The 14,560-nt window shown below is 45.7% G+C and overlaps 2 pseudogenes; both read left to right on the top strand.

Moving 5' to 3' along the window:
• Window positions 892-1,702, top strand: LOC102183681 (annotated as a pseudogene).
• LOC102171778 lies at window positions 5,559-7,934 on the top strand (annotated as a pseudogene).

Raw genomic sequence — 14,560 nt, 5'->3', positions numbered from 1 at the left:
AGAATATACCGAAGAACTGTACAAAAAAGATCTTCATGACCCAGATGATCACAGTGCTATGTTCACTCACCTAGAGCCAGACATCCTGGAAAGCAAAGCCAAGTAGGCCTTAGGAAACGTCACTACCAACAAAGCTAGTGGAGGTAATGGAATTCCAATTGAGCTATTTCAAATCCTAAAAGATGATGCTGTGATAGGGCTGCACTCAATATGCCAGCAAATTTGGAAAACTCAGAAGTAGCTATAGGACTTGAAAAGGTCAGCTTTCACTCCAATCCCAAAGAAAGGCAATGCCAAAGAATGCTCAAACTACCACACAATTGCACTCATCTCACATGCTAGTAAAGTAATGCTCAAAATTCTCCAAGCCAGGCTTCAATCGTATGTGAACCCTGAACTTCCAGATGTTCAAGCTGGATTTAGAAAAGGCAGAGGAACCAGAGATCAAATTGCCAACATCCACTGGATCATCAAAAAAAGCAAGAGAATTCCAGAAAAACATCTATTTCTGCTTGATTGACTATACCAAAGCCTTTGACTCTGTGGATCACAATAAACTGTGGAAAATTCTGAAAGAGATAGGAATACCAGACCACCTGACCTGCCTCTTGAGAAACCTGTGTGAAGGTCAGGAAGCAACACTTAGAACTGGACATGGAACAACAGACTGGTTCCAAATTGGGAAAGGAGTACACCAAGGCTGTATATTGTCACCCTGCTTATTTAACTTATACGCAGAGTACATCATGAGAAACGCTGGGCTGGAAGAAGCACAAGCTGGAATCAAGACTGCCTGGAGAAATATCAGTAACCTCAGATATGCAGATGACACCACCCTTATGGCAGAAAGTGAAGAAGAACTAAAGAGCCTCTTGATGGCTCTTTCCTGGCTGGAACCATGGAGGGTGCAGAAGAGAAGAAAAAGAAGGTTCCTGCTGTGCCAGAAACCCTTAAGAAAAAGCGGAAGAATTTCGCAGAGCTTAAGATCAAGTGACTGAGAAAGAAGTTTGCCCAAAAGATGCTTCGAAAGGCAAGGAGGAATCTTATCTATGAAAAAGCTAAGCATTACCACAAGGAATACAGGCAGATGTACAGAACTGAAATTCAAATGGCTAGGATGGCACGAAAAGCTGGCAACTTCTATGTACCTGCGGAACCCAAATTGGCATTTGTCATCAGGATCAGAGGTATCAACGGTGTGAGCCCAAAGGTTCAAAAGGTGCTGCAGCTCCCTCGCCTCCAGCAGATCTTCAACGGCACCTTTGTGAAGCTCAACAAGGCATCAATTAATATGCTGAGAATTGTGGAGCCATACATTGCATGGGGGTACCCAAATCTGAAGTCTGTAAATGAATTGATCTACAAGCTTGGTTATGGCAAAATCAACAAAAAGTGAATTGCCCTGACAGACAATGCATTAACTGCTCGATCTCTTGGGAAATATGGAATCATCTGCATGGAGGATCTGATTCATGAGATCTATACCGTTGAAAAACGTTTCAAAGAAGCAAACAACTTCCTGTGGCCCTTTAAATTGTCTTCTCCACGAGGCGGAATGAAGAAAAAGACCACCCATTTTGTAGAAGGTGGAGATGCTGGCAACAGGGAAGACCAGATCAACAGGCTTATTAGAAGGATGAACTAAGGTGTCTACCAGGATTATTTCTGTAATCTGGTTAATAAACAATTGAAACAAATTGAAAAAAAAAAAAAGAGCCTCTTGATGAAAGTGAAAGAGGACAGTAAAAAGTTGGCTTAAAGCTCAACATTCAGAAAACTAAGATCATGGCATCCGGTCCCACCACTTCATGGCAAATAGATGGGGAAACAATGGAAACAGTGAGACTTTATTTTGGGGAGCTGCAAAATCACTGCAGATGGTGACTGCGACCATGAAATTAAAAGACGCTTAGTCCTTGGAAGGAAAGTTATGACCAACCTAGACAGCATATTAAGAAGCAGAGACATTACTTTGCCAACAAGGATCCATCTAGTCAAGGCTATGGTTTTTCCTGTAGTCATGTATGGATGTGAGAGTTGGACTGTAAAGAAAGCTGAGTGCTGAAGAATTGATGCTTTTGAACTGTGGTGTTGGAGAAGACTCTTGAGAGTCCCTTGGACTGCAAGGAGATCCAACCAGTCCATCCTAAAGGAAATCAGTCCTGAATATTCATTGGAAGGACTGATGTTGAAGCTGAAACTCCAATACTTTGGCCACCTGATGCAAAGAACTGACTCATTTGAAAAGACCCTGATGCTGGGAAAAATTGAAGGTGGGAGGAGAAGGGGATGACAGAGGATGGGATGGCTGGATGGCATCACCGACTCAATGGACTTGAGTCTGAGTGAACTCCAGGAGCTGGTGATGGACAGGGAGGCCTGGCATGCTGTGATTCATGCGGTCACAAAGAGACACAACTGAGTGACTGAACTGAACTATAAGTTACCATTTTTATCTTTTCTGGGCATGAAGATAAGGGAAACACTCTAGGGATATTAACTCTGACCACGGTGACTAGCATCAACCCACAGGATATTATAGTCAGCAGCTAGCTTCAGTAGTAAAAGGCCTCCCACTCTTTAGGGGGGAGTCATTTCAATGACTGCTTGTGCAAAGCTAGTGAAGAACTTAGGATGGCATTTCTTTTGACTGTCTCCACTCAGCTGAACCTCTTGAATTCTCATCACACTTGGCATTATTCTGTGAGTCAACTTCCTCTCACGAGATATGGTTGCTTTCTTTACCTAATATTATTGTGGCTCGATGTTGTAATCTTGACCATGCAACTTTACTTCCAGCAACCCAGGATGTTAATGACCATGACTGTATTATGCTAACTCATTACCTTCTTACAAGATGACTTAACAAGAAATCCCTATTGATACTGCTAACTTAATTTTCTTTAACATATGGATTTTACTTAAAGGATGTACAGGGACATTATCTAGCTGGATATGCAATAATATCCATGGTGGACATAATTGAAAGCTCTTATTTACCAAGCTCAAAGTTGGCACAACAGGCTGCATTAATTGCTCTATAACAGAGCTTGCCAGCTAGCTAAGGATTAAGTAGCAAGTATTTACATTGACAGCTACTCTGCTTTAGGAGTAGCTCTTGATTTTGGAATCCTCTGAAAGAGAAGGGTACTTCTTACTTCCTCAGGCCAACCCATAAAGAATGAGAAGCTAGTGTCAGAATTTTATTAGACTGTATACAATTACCTAAACTAGAAATTATTAAAATACCTGGACATTTCAAATTTGATTCAATAGAGGCTAAAGGGAATTCACTGACATAGCTGCTACAGGAGGTGCTTTAAGTTCTATTTCTGTCTAGCTGCAAGAATGTCTGCTGCTCAAACCTAACTCCCAGTGTAACTGTTAGGAAACTTCTACAGGCTCACAACTCAGTACCAGGGACTTCCCTGGTGGCCCAGTGGTAAAGAATCCACCTGCCAATGCTGGGGACATGGGTCTGATCCCTGATCCCGGAGATCCCACATGCTGTGGGGCAACTAAGCCTGTGCACGTAACTCCTGAGCCCACACACCACGAGCCCGTGCTCCACAAGAGGAGCCACCACAATGAGAAGCCTGTGCACTGCAATTAGACAGTAGCCTCTGCTAGAGCAACTAGAGAAACTCCGAAGGCAGCAATGAAGACCCAGTGCAGCCAAAACATAAAAACAAACAAAAATTAGAAAATTTTAAATAAAAAAACTTAGTACCAGAGATGAAAACTAAATATAGAAAAAGAAAGGTTGATTCTTTGATTCCCACCTCACAAGTATGGCTTAGACCAAGTAAGAGACTTGCAGTGCCTATAGGGGCTCAGTTACTCTTACTCTAGCATGTATCTTCCCTGGCCCATTTGGCTCCTGAATAAATAATTTCATGGGGGAAACTATCATAGTTTGGTTCTCCCTTGAGCTGGCCCGCTGTTCTAACAGCATCTCCCACTCTAATAAACTTTATTTCCCTCACAAAAAAAAAATAATAATTTTATGGGGGAAACAGTGTATGTGGAAGCCCGTCCCTATGGTAGCCCGCAGGACACATACTCAATGCACTAGTCGCCCTAAGTATAATCTCAGAAAACCACTCCATGAGTCACAAGGTCACCTTCCCCTTGCTAAAGACCTCTTGAGTTACAGCAATTGGACTTTGTCCAAATGCCACCATCTTAAGGACACAAATATATTTTGGTAATGATCTGTGTCTTCACACTGATTGAAGCTCTTCCCTGAACAAGAGCAACAGATTAAACAGACGATGAACTGCTATCAGGGGCTTCCCTGCTGGCTCAGCAGTAAAGAATCCATCTACAATGCAGAAGCTGCGAGTTCTATCCCTGAGCAACCCACTCCAGTATTCTTGCCTTGACAATCCCAAGGACAGAGGAGCCTGACAGACTACAGTCCACAGGGTCACAAAGAGCTGGACACAACTGAGCAACTGAGCACACACACAGAAACTGCTACTGGAAAAAATATTTCCTGTTTGAGGGATCCCTTCTGAGTCACTTCACCTAACAAATAATTAAATTCATTTCTCATATTTGGCCAATGATCCAGCATGTTCAGAGTACTTATATTCCCCAAACTTCAGGACTGGTGGAAAGAACTAACAATACCATCAAAAAAAAAACTCAATTGTCAAAACTCTCACAGACTTTCATGGCCAAAAGCTCTCCCTTTGGTTCCTCTCAAACTTAGGTCCACTCTTTTGGGTAAAACATCAATTGTCTCCTTTTGAAATAATCACTGGGCAATCCACGTGCTTAGATGAAGGCATGTATGAACCAGTATTACTTAAAGGTGATACATTACTGTCAAGGGCTCATTAAAGCAATTAAAAGAAAATGAAAAACTAGTAACTATCTTCACAGTGAGCACCTGGGAGACAAAGACCTTAAGGACATTCAGGCATTTATTTCCAGCCCTGGGAAGAGCTAGACCCGGGCGCCCGAGGGGTGGGGGGGTAGGGGCATGAATTTGAGCCCTGCTTCCCAAACATTTGAAAAACGCAGGAGAAAACAGGACTGTGGACACCAACCCCCTCCCCACCGCCCCGGAGACCACAGCGCCTCCCACGCACGAACCCTCGGTGACTGAGTCCAGACTGTCCTTTGTTGACCTTCCCCGTGGTCATGGCATGATATGGGGCAGGCAACAGGCAGGCTGCGGGCACAGAGAGGCTCCAGTCCTGGAGGCAATGCTGCCGGGTGCCGTGACTGGGCCAGACGCTCGGGGTACCAGCTGCCAGCCCAAGCACCACGCTGTGAACCAGACAGGACTGAGGTCCGAGCGGCGCCCCCGCCGACTCGGCTCGGCAAACTCGAACTGACAGCGGGAAGGGCCGGGTCCAGCCATGGCCAGTTACGTCCAGCTCTTGTCTCGCGTATTCACCATTTTGCGGCTTCCGGCGTCCCTCTAGAGTCTTCACTAGGGCCCCCACGTCCGGTCCCACGACTGGTGTAGGTCACAGCGCGACAAACGTAGCGACAGAGCCACCGGGGGCCCTCGCGGTCGAAGGCGACGCCAGGCCCCCCGGAGCATGGCGTGAGGGACGGCCACACCGTTTACGTTACGCGAGCGTCCTCCCACCCGCCTTCCCCAGAGGCGCCCCTAATTGGACATTTCTTCAGGCTCCGCCCCTTTGCGCCTAAGCGTCTGTGGGCCCATGTGTTCCCGCCAATGCTGTTTGTAAATAGGTAAGCTGAAACTCCAGTACTTTGGCCACCTCATGCGAAGAGTTGACTCATTGGAAAAGACTCTGATGCTGGGAGGGATTGGGGGCAGGAGAAGGGGACGACAGAGGATGAGATGACTGGACGGCATCACGGACTCAATGGACGTGAGTCTGAGTGAACTCCGTGAGTCTGAGTGAACTCCGGGAGTTGGTGATGGACAGGGAGGCCTGGCGTGCTGCGATTCATGGGGTCGCAAAGAGTCGGACACGACTGAGCGACTGACTGAACTGAACTGAACTGAACTGAACCTCACCGCCTGATCGGTCACTGAAGCTTCTTCTGAAAGCAAGAAACGGGTGTGCACCAGGAAATTTCAGCGTCAGTTTTCAGAAGGAGGAACACCCTTGTTTAGAAGGAGGAACACCCAATCCAAGTCAGGTTAGAACAGGACAGCGTGATGTCCTGCAAGAGTCAGGGTCTTGGGATAATGCTTTGAGACCACACGGGGAACTGTGACCCTTGTGAAGACTTTGCATGCGGCAACTAAATATACCGCGTGCCACAAGGAAGATTGAAGAACCTGTGCGACAGCTAAGACCAGGCACCGCCAAATAAAATATTTTTTAAATGACCAAATGTAGTATAGTCTGGCTCCATTTGCATCTTTGACTGCTGACAGCACTGAGGCTTCCACCCATTCCTTCCCTACTCCCACATATTTGTTACTTTAGATAAAGATAACCATGGCCTTTAATAAAATTGGCTCTGGTGGAAAGTCTGAACAAAGGCCTAGCCTGAGCATAGGCATTCTTCTAAGACCAACCACAAACTGAGATTTGTTCAATAAAGCTCTCACATTTTACACTGGAAGGAAGTTTACCTCCGTGTTTTAGTGTTTCCCTAGAGAACTTTGAAATGCAAGTAGCTCTCACGTCCCTAGGGCAATTGAATTTCTTATTTTTATTGATATAAAATCAAGGTTATGTAAATGTGGGATGTACCTGAAAACTCTCAATATGTTTAAAAGATTGGATCAAAACTAATGCATTTATTTGTTTAAACAGCTTTATGAGGGACTTCCGTGGTGTTCCAGTGGCTAAGATTCTGAGCTTCCAATCCAGGGGGCCCAGGTTCTATCCCTGGTCAGGGAACTAGATCCTATATGCCATAACTAAGACCTGGAGCAGCCAAATAAATATTGTTAATTTTTTTTAAAAGAACTTTACTGAGATATTATATATGTGTGTGTGAAGTCGCTCAGTCGTGTCCGACTCTTTGCGACCCCGTGGACTGTAGCCCGCCAGGCTCTCTGTCCATGGGATTCTCCAGGCAAGAATACTGGATTGCCATTTCCTTCTCCAGGGGATCTTCCCAACCCAGGGATCAAACCCAGGTCTCCTGCATTGCAGGCAGACGCTTTATCCTCTGAGCCACCAGGGAAGCATCATTACATACATATATGTAAATATATATATATATAACACAATAGACTCCTTTAAAGTTTACAGTTCAGTGGTTTAGTATATTCACAGATATATGCAATCATCACCACAGTCAATTTTAGAACAGTGTCATCACCTTTAAGAAAATCCTCTTCTCTTTAGCTATCACGATTTTTAAGGCTAAAAAATGTGCTGAGTTTGACAGTACAGTAACTCATGTCATTGTTCCTGGTGATACAGTTCAAAGCACCCTGAAATGTATGCTTGGAATTCTCAGTGGATGCTGGATCCTAAAATTTGAATGGGTGAAAGCATGTCTACAAAGCAAAGAATGTGAACAGGAAGACAAGTATGAAATTCCTGAAGGACCACAGAAAAGCAGGCTCAACAGAGAACAGCTGTTGCCAAAGCTGTTTGATGGATGTTACTTCTATTTGGAGAACCTTCAAACACCATCCAAAGGACAACCTTATTAAGCTTGTCACTGCCGGTGGGGGCCAGATCCTCATTAGAAAGCCCAAGCCAGACAGTGACATGACTCAAACCATCAATACAGTTGTGTACCATGCCAAACCTGATTCTGATCAGCGCTTCTGCACACAGTGTATCATCTATGAGGACTTGTCTAATCATCGCCCAGAAGGGGTTCGGCAGGGCGAAGTCTGGATGGCTCCTTCCAGCTGGTTTATAGATTGTGTGATGTCCTTCGAGTTGCTCCCTCTTGACAACTGAACTCGCACAGTGTGATAACCTAGTGATTGCACTGTTTTCATCAGTCACATTTTTACAAATAGGTAGACTCATTCATCGGAGAAGGCAATGGCACCCCACTCCAGTACTCTTGCCTGGAAAATCCCATGGATGGAGGAGCCTGGTAGGCTGCAGTCCACAGGGTCGCGAGGAGTCAGACATGACTGAGCGGCTTCCCTTTCCCTTTCCCTTTCCTAACTTCCCACCTTCCTCCTCGAAGTCCCAGCCCCAGGCAATTGCTAATACACTTTCTGTTTCTAAAGATTTCCCTATTCTGGATTTTTACGTGAATGGAATTATATAATGTGGTCTTTGTGATCAACAAATCACTTAGCATCAGATCTTAAGGGGCAGTCATGCTGTAGCATGTATCAATAACTGATTCTTTAAAATAACTTTTTTATTGTGGTTAAGTAACATTTCAGTGCTTTTAAGTCCATTTACATTCTTGTAAAACCATTACCACCTATCTATGTACAGAACTGTTCATCTTGCAAACCTGAAATTCTATATCCATTATAACCAGTAACTCCCCATTTCCCGCTTCCTCCGCCTTTGGCAATACCCATGCTACCTTTTATCCGTATGATTCTGACTGTTCTAAGTACCTCATGTAAGTGAAATCATACAATATTTGTCCTTTTGTTACTGGCTTCTTTCACTTAGCATAATATCCTCAAGGTTGATCCACTGTGCAGGATATATCAGAATTCCCTTACTCTTTTAAGGCTGACTAATAAGATGGGGCTTACTGTTGTCATTTTGCTATTTGTCTTCTATATACCTTATAGGTGTCTTGTCCCACATTTAATGCATTACTGTCTTCCTATGTGTTTAGTTTTTTGTTGTTGTTTGTAGTGAAATGTTTAAGTCCCTCCCTCATTGCCTTTTGTGTATATTCTATAGTTATTTTTTGTAGTTACCATGGAGATTACATTTAAATCTTTATGTTATGATGCTAATTTGAATTTACACCAGTTTAATAACATGCAAAAACTCTTCCTTATATTTCTATCCCTAATTCTTTCATTTGTCTGTTTCCCCAAATTATATCTTTATATACTTTGTGTCCAAAAATATAAACTAATAATTTTAAAAATTTATTAGTTTTTTAAATTATATAGAAAATACAAGGTGTTACAAACCAAAGCTACAATAACATTAGCTTCTACACTAACTTTTATTTTTATTTGTTTTTATTTATTTTTTTAATTGCTTTACAGAATTTTGTTGTTTCCTGTCAAACCTACACTAATTTTTAATGTATTAGTCTCATAAATCATGTAGGAAATAAAAAGTGGACTTACAAAGTGTTGTTATAATAATACCAGGCAGGTTTTTTTGCTTTTTCTTTTTTTTTGGCCACACCACACCCTTATGGCAGAAAGTGAAGAGGAACTAAAAAGCCTCTTGATGAAAGTGAAAGAGGAGAGTGAAAAAGTTGGCTTTAAGCTCAACATTCAGAAAACAAAGATTATGGCACCCAGTCCCATCACTTCATGGGAAATAGATGGGGAGACAGTGTCAGACTTTATTTTTGGGAGCTCCAAAATCACTGCAGATGGTGACTGCAGCCATGAAATTAAAAGACGCTTGTCCATCAGCACATGAGTGGATAAGAAAGCTGTGGTACATATACACAATGGAGTATTACTCAGCCATTAAAAAGAATACATTTGAATCAGTTCTGATGAGATGGATGAAACTGGAGCCGATTATACAGAGTGAAGTAAGCCAGAAAGAAAAATACCAATACAGTATACTAACACATATATATGGAATTTAGAAAGATGGCAATGACGACCCTGTCTGCAAGACAGCAAAAAAGACACAGATGTGTATAACGGACTTTTGGACTCAGAGGGAGAGGGAGAGGGTGGGATGATTTGGGAGAATGGCATTGTAACATGTATACTATCATGTAAGAATCGAATCGCCAGTCTATGTCCGATGCAGGATACAGCATGCCTGGGGCTGGTGCTCGGTGATGACCCAGAGAGATGTTATGGGGAGGGATCTGGGAGGGGGGTTCATGTTTGGGAACGCATGTACACCCGTGGTGGATTCATGTCAATGTATGGCAAAACCAATACAGTATTGTAAAGTAAAATAAAGTAAAAATAAAAATTAAAAAAAGAAGAAGAAAAATAAATAAATAAAAGACGCTTACTCCTTGGAAGAAAAGTTATGACCAACCTAGATAGCATATTCAAAAGCAGAGACATTACTTTGCCGACTAAGGTCCGTCTAGTCAAAGCTATGGCTTTTCCACTGGTCATGTATGGATGTGAGAGTTGGACTGTGAAGAAAGCTGAGTGCTGAAGAATTGATGCTTTTGAACTGTGGTTTTGGAGAAGACTCTTGAGAGTCCCTTGGACTGCAAGGAGATCCAACCAGTCCATTCTGAAGGAGATCAGCCCTGGGATTTCTTTGGAAGGAATGATGCTAAAGCTGAAACTCCAGTACTTTGGCCACTTCATGTGAAGAGTTGACTCGTTGGAAAAGACTCTGATGCTGGGAGGGATTAAGGGCAGGAGGAGAAGGGGATGACAGAGGATGAGATGGCTGGATGGCATCACTGACTCGATGGACGTGAGTCTGAGTGAACTCCAGGAGTTGGTGATGGACAGGGAGGCCTGGCATGCTGCGATTCATGGGGTCGCAAAGAGTCGGACATGACTGAACGACTGAACTGAACTGAACTGATAGGACATCTGAGATCTTAGTTCCCCAACCAGGGAAAGAACTCACGCTCCCTGGAGGGCAAGTGCAGACTCTTAACCACTGGACTGCCAGAGAAGTCCCATGGTGACCCCTTCTTAAGGGGAATTGGAAACATCTTCAAGGGACAAATATGACAACTGGAACTACATGAGCCCATAGCCAGGACAAGGATGGTCTCTCCGGCCTCCAGGGCCAGTTAGAGCTGATCACAGCCTGGGGAGGGGAACTTAGAAATGTTTGGAGGAATGTCCCCTAACTACCAGGCCTGACCTAGGCTGTGGACAGGACCCGGGCACTCTGCTACAGCAGCTGGAGGGCCTCTATGGCTCGATGACTAATTACTACAGAGAGACTTTGAAAATGTTTCAGGTGGCGGATTCAACAAACAGGACACACATGTGACTGTAGTTCTGGTGTAGGAAGCTGACCCAGGGCCTTCCTGCCCTCAGAAAACATTTTCAAGATGTTTGGGTCTCACTGAGGACAGTTACCTGCCAGGAACCACACCACCCCCACCCCCACCCACGCCCCATTCCTCTGTTGCAGCCCCTAAAGTCTCAGCCTTCTGAGGGAGACTTAGAAACTTTGGCGGAACTTCTGAAAGAGTCAATTCTTAGGTAGGTTGATAAGTCTGGGGCCCCAAGGAGGAGAATGGGGTCCAGGGCTCTCAAGGAGGAGAAAAGGACAAACTGTTTTTCTACATTGTTTTGTCTTAGTCAATATAATGATGTATCTTGCTGAGGACATGTATCTCCTTAACAAGACCCTTCTGACTAATCTTGTTATCTTAAAATAATAAGATTATCTTGTTGTGGGAGTGGGTCTGGTAAGACCATTCTATTGTTAGCTCTAATCTTGTTAATTTAAGATGTCTATTGTGGGAGTGGGTCTGGTAAAAATATATAAGGCCTTGATAAGACTAGCTAGCTAGTGGGGCACTCTCCTTCCCCCTTCTGATGTCTGTATCAGAAGCCTTCCATCCCCCTTCTGATGTCTATGTCAGAAGCTTTCTCTGCCCCTTTTTATACTTTAATAAAACTCTGCTACACAAAAGCTCTTGACTGATCAAGCCTGGTCCCTAGTCCCAAAGCTAAATCTTCTTCAGAGATCATGAATCTGATATTGTTCACCATATGCTATCACCTCCCTGGTGGTTCAGTGGCTAAGACTCCACACTCCCAATGCTGGAGGCTGCGTTCAATCCCTGGTCAGGGAACTAGATCCCATATACCACAACTAAGGGTTTGCATGGCTCAACGAAACATTCCGCATGCTACTGTAATAAAAATTAATTTTAAAAACAACATTTTGCGTGCCACAACTAAAAAAGATCTGCCTCCCACAACTAAGACCCTGGTGTAGCCAAATAAATTAATTATTTTAAAAAGAAAGTTTTTGGAAAGCTTACATGGAAATGAAGTCCCCAGGGAAAATTATTGGAACCTCCTTGACCTTCTGGGGGCCAGGGCTACACCCTCACCCCAGGACGAATTGGAAATGATTTCAACTGCTACTTCAGATGGTCAAGCATCTCCTGGTTGACCTGGAATGGTCTCTGCCACTGGAAGGAGGCTTGCAAAGGTTTGCAGGGAGTGTCCAAGAATAGGCACCCCACTCCAGTACTCTTGCCTGGAAAATCCCATGGACAGAGGAGCCTGGCCGCTGCAGTCCATGGGGTCGACTCCAGTTGGACACTGGGTGTCCTATCTCCGCCTCCCAGTTCCCTCCTCAAGAGGGAAAATTTTCTGGACGCACATCCAGCAACAGTGCCCTGCGCGATCCTGGCGCCAAGAGGAGGACCTAGAAAATTCTCAGCAGGCACTTCCAACAATCGAGCACCAGGTGGGAATGCGGCCAAGCCCAGGGCTCCCAAAGCCTGGTCACCTGAAACGCCTCAAGTCGGTCCTCCCTGGTGATGGGGACAACCGTGCGCCAGTCACCTTGCCCATGCAGTTCCCAGGTGCCCCTCTCCTTTATACTGCAGTGACAAACTCAGAGGAGCCCTTGTTCGGAGTCAGAGAGGGTTCCTATAACTGCGCGGGCGGCCTCATGGAACTCGCCCTTGGGCTAGGCATTCATCCCACTTCAGCCAAGCTCCCGGGACGATATAAAAATGGCCGCCAGGTGGCGCCCGACAACCAGCGCAACCTGGACAGACCTGCACCCTAGATATCACCTCTCCTGGGTCTCACTGGAACAGTGTACCTCAGCTCAGCAGCCCGAGGATGACCTGGTGGGACTGGGACACCATCCATGGAACTCCTTAGACGGCTGAGACTGATCACCACCAAAGGGGGGTTTAGTCATTTTTGAGGAGGCATCCCCGTATTTAAAAAAACTAAGACCATGGCATGTGGTCTCTCGCCCCACGGGCAAATAGAAAGGAAGAAAGTGAAAGCAGTGGCAGATTTTATTTTCCTGGGCTCCAAAATCACTGCAGACAGTGACTGCAGCCATGAAGTTCAAAGACGCTTGCCCCTTGGAAGGAAAGCTATGACAAACCTGTGACTCAGCTTTCTCCAGGGCCTCCCAGACCACCTCAGTTCTGTCTCCCCTTCTCAGGAGGGTTTAAAAATATTTAGGGGGGCACCCCTGGTGACCCAACCCCACACAGGACTTCCCCCAAACCCTGGACACCCACCAAGGTGGTCCCTAGCCCTCCTGGTCCCTGCCTCTCTCCAGAGGAGGAATTGGAAACACATGTGGTGAACATGGCCCATCAGTGACCTTGGCTAGGCCCAGAATGTCCTCCTGGGGCCTCCCTGATGGCTAAGATCAGCTGTCTCCTCCAGAGGATGATTTAGAAAAATGGAGGGGGGCTGTGGAGAGTGCCTCCAGCAACTGGGCCACACAGGTATCTGCAAGTGATAGTGGGAGCCCTCAAAGCCGAAGCCAGTGGCCTTCATTCAGGACTTCCCCGGTGGCTCAGACGGTAAAGCGTCTGCCTCCAATGCGGGAGACCCAGGTTCAGTCCCTGGGTCGGGAAGATCCCCTGGAGAAGGAAATGGCAATCCACTCCAGTATTCTTGCCTGGTAAGTCCCATGGACAGAGGAGCCTGGTGGGCTACAGTCCACGAGGTCACAAAAGAGTCAGACACGACTGAGCATGCACACACTCCAGTGACCAGGCCTCAAGTGGGTCCTTAGGTGGACCTGGGGCACCCTCCCTGGTTGGTGCAGGCCCCAGACAGGCCATGGGCATTCCTATACAGCCTGGGTTGGCCCCAGTCTAGTGAGGAAGACTTAGAGATCTTTTCAAAAGGCAATCTTGAAGGTTGGCACCCACACAGAACCACCACGGGCTGGTGTGCCCTCACCCAGCCTCTCTGGGTCTATGCCCTTGCTCAGGATGGAAGGATGCAATGACCAGGGCACGATGGTCCCACTCCACAGAACACATGGGTCATCCAGCCCAGTCTACACCACCAGAGAGGACTAGATACATTTTGGCTGGGCACCTCTTAAGATTGGGTCCCACACACAACCACTGGCATGCCAAGGCCCCCACCCAGAACTCCCTGACTAGCCTGGAGCCTATTCACACTAGATCAGGACTTAGAAATGTTACAGGGGTAGGTTTCTGCCAACAGGGACCCACACTGGACAGCAGCTGGGTTGCTGTGCCCTTGGGCCTCCGTCTGGCCCAGGCCTTCGCCTCCACGAAAGGTCACATAAACTTTCCAGGAAGTGGTCTCAATGACCTAGACCAAAGCCCATGAGCCCGTGACCATGGGCTAGAATGTTCAGCGCAGGTCATTGCCTTTATTTTCTTTTTTAATTTTTATTCATTTCTTGGGCTCTGCTGGGTCTTCATTGCCTTGCAGGCTTTTCTCTAGTTGTGGCAAGCAGGGGCTGCTCTCCAGCTGCAGTGCGCAGGCTTCTCTTGCTGTGGAGCACCGGCACGCGGGCTCAGTAGTTGCAGCACGCGGGCTCAGTAGTTGGGACTGCTC

This window comes from Capra hircus, chromosome 7, assembly GCF_001704415.2.
Source record: "Capra hircus breed San Clemente chromosome 7, ASM170441v1, whole genome shotgun sequence".
Lineage (NCBI taxonomy): Eukaryota > Metazoa > Chordata > Mammalia > Artiodactyla > Bovidae > Capra > Capra hircus.
Note: the sequence above shows the minus strand (reverse complement) of the source record. Positions and strands in the feature narration are given on the sequence as shown.